This window comes from Salminus brasiliensis, chromosome 21 (genome assembly GCF_030463535.1).
Source record: "Salminus brasiliensis chromosome 21, fSalBra1.hap2, whole genome shotgun sequence".
In the NCBI taxonomy this organism is placed as follows: Eukaryota; Metazoa; Chordata; class Actinopteri; order Characiformes; family Bryconidae; genus Salminus; species Salminus brasiliensis.
Genome location: NC_132898.1, coordinates 24945030 through 24951029, shown reverse-complemented (window position 1 = coordinate 24951029; position 6000 = coordinate 24945030). Strand labels below are relative to the sequence as shown.

Sequence of the window (6000 nt, the reverse complement as noted above, 5' to 3'; positions counted from 1 at the left end):
CTGTAAATAATTCTGTAATTCTGGATGAATGGTCCGTTAGAAATGCTCCAAATTGCTCAACATAATTATTTTATTACATTGACTTCCATATATATATATATATATATTAAGAATGCATTTAGATGTGCACACAGCTTGTCTTGTCTAGTGTTGAGGAAAATTGCCAATAGAATAGGACTCTTTAGAGCAGATGAACATGAACCTACTGACACCACAACTAATGCCAGGTGTGGGCTAGAGGGGTATAAATGCCCCCAGCATTGAGCTGAGGAGCAGTGCTAGAGCTGAGTTCTCTGGAATGATGGTTGGCGCTCCATCATCCGATACTTTTAGGATGAGTTGGAGAGTTGGGGATGAGGCAAAGTGGTGAACATCCAACATCCTGACCTCACTAATGCACTACTAGTGGAAAGCCTTCTTCCCTAGAGGTAGAGACAGTTACTCCAACAAAAGCAGGGTCTTCTTAATACCTTTGATTTCAGAAGAAACAGTGAATATATATATATATGCTTTATTTTTGTTATTAATTAATTTCATTTTAAAAAATCAAAGAAGAACGAGAGCTGGTCTCCTGCACGAGGCGACAAGAAAGACGCGGACAACAACATGGGCGTGGCCAAAGTAAATGACGCCCACAGTGGGCGTCCCATACACAAATAAGGCGGCAACAACGGCCTCTTATCGCGTAGGGGCGTGTCTCACACAAACGTGAGGACGTCCAATGCAGACTCCGCCTCCTTCGCGTGCTCTATGCAAAGAAGAAGACCTTGCACCCCCCCCCCACCCCCACCCCGTACGCCAGGCCCCTCCCCGTGGGCGTGTCCTAGGAAAATGAGTCGACGGCGTCCACCTGCCAAGCGCTTTCCCCCTGCAGTCAGGAGCTCGTGCCCCGAGCAGCGCGCGCGCAACTTTTACCGCTCTCGTGCCAAGTTGTGCGCGTCTCGAGCGTCTGGATTTGTCTCCGTCAGCACGCGCCGCCACATGAGCCGGACGACGGTGGACAGAACGAAGACGGAGAAGCGCAGCAGAAGAACCAGGAGAAGCGCGGAGCTCAGGTGCTGCTGGCGCGCGTAAAAAAAGGAGGACAAGGACAACCAAGTGTGGAAGAGAGAGAGAGAGAGAGAGAGAGAGAGAGAGAGAGAGAGAGAGAGCTGCTGGATTTGACTTAACGCTCGTCTTTTTGGAGTCTCCAGGCTTCAGCAGAGCTTTCAGGTAGGAATATCTGCTGCGCACTCCAACTCCTGCTCACTTCTCTGAGTGGAAGAAGGGTGTATACTGACTCTGCTTCTCCAGTCACTGCCCTTATATGCTCAACCTCCAGCCAATAACTAGATAAACAGATACTAGAGATGCACCAGTGGAGATCTTGTGGTCATTCTGAAGCCTCCTCAGATCCTGCAGTGTCCCACACTGGTGCTTCTAAAAGTGGACAACTCCAGTCTCCATTCTGCATTGCTGTGTTTGTTTATGTTAGTTTGGGTTGTCATGGTTCTTTATACAACCCTTGCATTTAAGAATGTGTATAGAACCCTTTCCCCCCCAAACATACTTTGAAGAACCATCTATTGGGCATTGTTCTTCACTCATTGCAAAAAAAGGCTCTTTATAGTTTAAAAAAAAAGAGTTGAAGGTACGAGCCAAGAACATTTGCATCCACTTTAGATGTTTAAAAGGTTCTTCACACATTTTTCTTTAGATAAAAAAGGTTCTACCACTCTAATAACCCTTTGTAGCACCTTGCATAAGCTTAAAGGGGAATTCCACCATTTTTTCAAAATTTCTGCAAAACTCAATAAGCCTAGTGTCTCTCTGACCACTCTGAATGACTCAGCCATCCACCTTTGAATTAAGCAAAAAAAATTGGTGGAAATATTAGTGGAATTTTCCTTTAGGTCCACCGAACTCTTAAGCATTTAGCATCATTGAAGAACCATTTGAAGATCCTCTGAACCATGTTTTGTTCCAAACATGCTTTGAAGAACCATCTACTGGGGGTTCTCCATCATAGAGATGAACTCTAAACCAGGTGAAGACCCACTGAAATGGTTCTCTTGTTGTATTGGTTCTGTATAGAACTGCTGCCTTTACTAAAGAATGCTTAAAGAAAAGTATTTAGGTATATACCTTTTTTTTAGACAGACTGTGAAGAACCATCTACAGGGGGTTCTCAATTATAGAGAAGAAGCATGTAAGAACCAGATAAAGAAAGGCTCAAATGTTTTTTTAAGATGTCATGGTTCTGTATAAAAATTTTCTAGAACCACAGTTTTAAAATGTATTCAGAACCTTTTTTAAAGAACCATCTACAGGAGGTTCTCCATTATAGACAGGAAGCACTTAAACAAGGTGAAGACCTATTTATATGGTTCTTTGAGTTGCCATGGCCCTATAGAGAACATGTGCCTTCAACATAATAAAGCTTAAAGAACATTTAGGAACGTACATAGAACCTTTTTTTTTAAAGAAAAATGCTATTAGAAACCATCTACACAGGGGTTCTCCATCATAGAGAAGAAGAATTTAAAGCAGGTGAAGGACCATTTAAATGTTTCTTTGAGTTATCACAGTTCTGACAGAATCCTGAAAGAAACTTTTTTGAGAAATGTATATAGAACCTCCTTTTCCCAAAGATACTTTGAAGAACCATCTCCAGGTGGTTCTCCATCATAGAGAAGAAGAATTTAAAGCAGGTGAAGGACCATTTAAATGGTTCTTTGAGTTATCATAGTTCTGACAGAATCCTTAAAGAACCCCTTTTTGAGGAATGTATAAAGAACCTCCTTTTCCCAAAGATACTTTGAAGAACCATCTCCAGGCGGTTCTCCATCATAGAGAAGAAGCATGTAAAACCAGGTGAAGCACCATGAAAGCATTTCTCCTGGTTTGTTGAGTTGCTGCTTCTCTATAGAACCGGTTCTATCCTAAGAAATGGGTTCTTCGAAGGTTCTTATGCGATTGCACTGGTTCTAAATAGAATCATGAGGACTCAAAGACTCATTTGGAAAAAAGAAAATATTATAACTATGGCTGTTTACTTTAGCTTCCAACTCAGCGAGAAGCTTCCCGTTCTTTTGGGCCCTGACCGTCTGACCATTAGTGTTTAATAGGTTGGACAGTTCATCTCCAGCTGCTTCACAGTCGTTCCTCCCGGCTTTCTGCCCTGTGCTTTTGTTATTTTCCCATAAATCTTCTTTTCTCTGAGCGCACAACTTAGCGTCAACAGCAGGCCGTCCAAAGTGACCGCCGGGAATAGGGTCTGACTAAGAAAGTGTGCTTGGTGTAGCCAAGAGCAGTAGATGCTTTCGTAACTGGTGTAATAGTTGCGCTCTCTGTCCACAAGTGCTGCGAGAGCTTCTGGCACTGAGCTGCAAGCGCTTGGGGGGGATCATTTCAGCCGTAATGACCGCCAGCCCTCGTCTTGGACATCTACCGTCCTGTAGAGGTCAGCTTCAGCCTGGATCTGACACAACTGATGGAGGTTTTCTGCAGAGGTTGATCATCTGTAGAGCTGAAGGGGAATTCCACCAAGGTTTGAAGAAGTTCTGCTTCATCCAGCGGTCGATGGTTGAGTGGTTGAAAGCAATAAAATAGTTATGAAGATATTTTGAAAAAATGCGGAGATTCTTCTTTAAACTTAAGGGTTCTTTGAGCAAAACCGTAGAAGAACTAGTTTTGGTCCTATGAGCCCTTTCTACACTGTTAAAAGTATACGGTTCTTGAGGAGCGTTTAGAGGTTCTTCAATTTCAACCTGTGGAGGAACCTCTTAAGCTGCTTCGAGGAACCTTCAATAAGAAAAAGATTGCTTGAAGGTTCCTCAAAGCCCCTGAAGAACCTCAAAGATTGAATACTTTTAACATAAGATCCTGGACTTTTAAATACTAGATGTTTAGTGTAGCGCCTTCAATTGTAGAAGTGTGTGCATAGCTTAAAGGAGAATTCCACCACATTTTCAAAATTTCTGCATATCTCAATAAGCTCAATTTTACATAACTCTTATTAATGCCCCAAACCGCTCTGAATGACTCACTCTGAACCATCAACCAAAGCTATTTCAAAATACTGGTGGGATTTCCCTTCAGCTTACCCTCAAAATCCTGTTCGGCCCAGGCTCAGGCTTAACTAGGGGGTAGGAAACCAACCATATGGGTCGTAGAGCTGAACAATATGGATAATATATCATATTGTGTTTATATATTAATATATATTGTAATATATATTAATATATGCATTGTTCTAGGTTGTTCTAGATCATTTCCCTTTACCAGAACCGGTCTGACATGGTTTGGGTCGAGAGGCTCCCAGCCGACAGAAAACAGTTAGTCAGGCTGATTTGCAGGCTTTTACAGGCCCTAACCTCCAGCCGTGTAAATAAGCGATGCCTTGGCCTGTGCTGTCCCTAACACCACAACATCTGCTATCAGTGTGTGACCCCATGCAAAGCCTATAAAAGTCCTTTTACAGTGATGATTACAACTGCATAGCTGTGAGAAGCCAGAGGGGTTGGTGTGAAACGCTCTCCGCTTCTTCAGAAACGTGCCTAGTCAGAACTGCTTACAATGGTGGTGAATGGAACCGGACGTCTGAAGAGCGTTGAATGCCTCAAAAAAAGCTCTCTCACAGAAGGTTACTACACCAAATATGAGTATGAACATACTGCCTGATTAACACAATGATTAGGACACAGTTTTTAAATATATTTGTGTTGATAGTTGTAGAAAAAAACGCCAGAAATAATGTTTTTTTTTTTTTTAATTATTAATTTCAGATTTGCCATTATTGTCAGTGTTTTATCATCATCAGCATCACATATAAACCTCAGAGGACTCACTGGTTGGGTTCGCCCGTGGGTTTAGATAGTATATAAAGTATACTATGCCAACGTCTCGCTCCATTTAGCACCACTGTAAAGAAACAGATAAGCTATTAAAGGGAAATCCGAGTTTCTCAGTGATGTCACACCAAACCCCGAATGACTCTGAATGACTTAGTTTACCTCATCCATTAAAAAAGTACATTTTTGAAAAATTGGTGGACTTTCCCTTTAATAGCTGTATAATAAGTCTGTAAACTGAGGAGGAGAATGACAGGAGGGCTTAATCAACCAATGCTATTGGTTGAGCTTCACCTTGCATTTCATTAGCAGTGCTATTGCCTTACACTGCAGTAGCTGTGACTGTGTTCACATATTGGGTTACACATGGAACAGGGAACTCTGAGCAGTCCTTAATCTTAGTCTTAATACATCATTAAGATTAAACACGGTATCAGAGCCAGGGTTAATCCCTTTATGGCTGATCAGTCGATTCCGTATGTCGACATGAAAAAGTGTCCGCCGCTGATGAACTGCAGTACCGAGCAGACGGAGAGAGTGAGAGCGAGAGAGGCGGGCTAGACGGACAGGGCTCTCACATGAGGCTGCACTTGTACAGAGCGTTGTAGATCAGTGTTTTGAGGACTGAGAGATTTTTGTCTTTCTATCTGCCTCTCTCTCTCGCTCTCTCTCTCTCTCTCTCTGTATGAGAGTGTGTGTGCAGTGTTGTGGTGTGTAATTGTTGTTTAATTTTCTCCTGCTTGTGTGAAGCAGAGAGGCAGTATCTGCGGATAAACAGTGGGACACTTAACAAATTGCCTGCAAATAGCTGAGGTTTGAACAGCTGCTTCCACTCTGCTGAAGCGTCCTCAGCCTGCCAGGCAGCGCTGCTGTGCACGCCATCGCCCCAGGCGCTTCGAACCGTCCCCTCCCAGGCTTTCCAGGTCCGCCTGAAGATGCTCCTGGAGGACGTTCCCTCAGGGGACCCCTTTTCCATAGGGAGTTCTTTGGTTATTCATTTGTGCTTTATGCTTTCGAGGAACACTAGCAAAGAACATTAGCACCTCATCTACAGTGGCAGCTGCAAGGGGCGGATATATTCGGCACAGTCAGTGAACAGGCAATGGGCGAGCGTAAGAATCTGAGACACTTTGACAAGAACCCAACTGTGGCTATAGCTGGACAACTG

The 6000-nt window shown here is 43.2% G+C and overlaps 1 protein-coding gene across 4 annotated transcripts in view; it reads left to right on the top strand.

The window, feature by feature from the left end:
- Window positions 1–893: 893 nt before the first annotated feature.
- Window positions 894–6000, top strand: part of sema3fb (sema domain, immunoglobulin domain (Ig), short basic domain, secreted, (semaphorin) 3Fb) — an 84266-nt gene continuing 79159 nt past the window's right edge. For all 4 annotated transcript variants that reach the window (XM_072665385.1, XM_072665384.1, XM_072665383.1 and 1 more), the window contains exon 1: window positions 894–1212. The gene's annotated coding sequence lies outside the window, so the exon portion shown is untranslated. The remainder of the gene's footprint in view (window positions 1213–6000) is intronic.